The sequence below is a fragment of the Pleurodeles waltl genome, chromosome 4_2 (assembly GCF_031143425.1).
Source record: "Pleurodeles waltl isolate 20211129_DDA chromosome 4_2, aPleWal1.hap1.20221129, whole genome shotgun sequence".
Classification (NCBI taxonomy): Eukaryota; Metazoa; Chordata; class Amphibia; order Caudata; family Salamandridae; genus Pleurodeles; species Pleurodeles waltl.
Window position 1 is genome coordinate 1,016,032,611 of NC_090443.1, and position 1,191 is coordinate 1,016,033,801.

The 1,191-nt window shown below is 47.5% G+C and overlaps 2 non-coding genes across 2 annotated transcripts; one reads left to right on the forward strand and one right to left on the reverse strand.

Annotated features, from left to right (window-relative positions):
• Window positions 1-396: 396 nt before the first annotated feature.
• TRNAA-CGC (transfer RNA alanine (anticodon CGC)) lies at window positions 397-468 on the reverse strand. The gene has a single exon. It is a non-coding gene; the product is annotated as a tRNA-Ala (tRNA).
• Window positions 469-856: 388 nt separating this feature from the next.
• Window positions 857-929, forward strand: TRNAV-AAC (transfer RNA valine (anticodon AAC)). Its single transcript has one exon. It is a non-coding gene; the product is annotated as a tRNA-Val (tRNA).
• Window positions 930-1,191: the final 262 nt, after the last annotated feature.

Below are 1,191 nucleotides of genomic sequence, written 5' to 3' on the forward strand. Positions count from 1 at the left end.
CTTTACTGAGTCCAGTATCACTAACAAACATTGTAGAAAGCTGTGCGCCTGAAGACGCCTGAACAAGGCCCAAGCGGGGGGTAGGGAGATGTGCACTGTGGCTCCTTGGTGAGCCATGATACCTCAGGGAGTCAGGCTTCTAGGCGCTGCCTTTTAGTAGATGCAAACATACATGGCTTACCCAGTATTCTCAGATCGCCACCTCCCTGGAGCACAAGTTAGGAAGGAGGCAGAGATGGGCCAGTGGTGTAAATGGGAATAATCTGTTTAGTTTGCTGGAATGTCTTGTTTTGACCCTGCAAAATTTTCCAGCACTATCCCAAAATGAAAAGGAGTGTCCCTGTTATGTTGTCTGTACAACATAATGGAATAGTAATGAGCATGAAAAAAGTCATTTGGAGATGCCGGGGATTGAACCCGGGGCCTCATACATGCGAAGCATGCGCTCTACCACTGAGCTACATCCCCAGCTGATCGTGGTAGGTCAATTGTGCCTACATAGCCCCACAAAGCTATCACTGCTGTCATTGTCTCGGTTATGGTATTAGTACTATGAAGGACAGAGAAAGTAAAGGAGAAAGCGATTCAGCTACTAAGTCACTCAACTTTTATTACCAAAACTAGTCAGAAAAGTTACCTTCACTCTATAAAATATAGGATGTGCTGCAATGTCTTCCTGTTAAACAGCAGCGATTGCGGGGACATTAATATCAGGCATGTTCTTGAAGCAGCAGGACGCGGGAAAAACAAAAAGCACAGGGACAGCCTAATACACAAATAATGCACTTAACAAAAGGCACCCACATGGCCCTGCTACGATCTCGAGATGGATGAAAAATGCAGGGGATACATGTGGGTTTCCGTAGTGTAGTGGTTATCACGTTCGCCTAACACGCGAAAGGTCCCCGGTTCGAGACCGGGCGGAAACAACTTTTGCTTTTTACTTCTAACACTCCTATTTTGTAAGAGGCTCATGTGATTGTATTTCTGTCTGGGTATTTTACAGAACCTCCTGCTTCAGCAATAAAACGGCCACCTGACGCCTCCATGTTTAGGGGGTCAGCTCCCACATTTGCACACATTGCAGACCCTGCGGAGACAGCACGTGCTCGGCGCCTGCACTGCCCTGTAGATGCACACATGCACTGCACGCTCCACCCACCGCTGCATACCTAAACTGCACACACATGC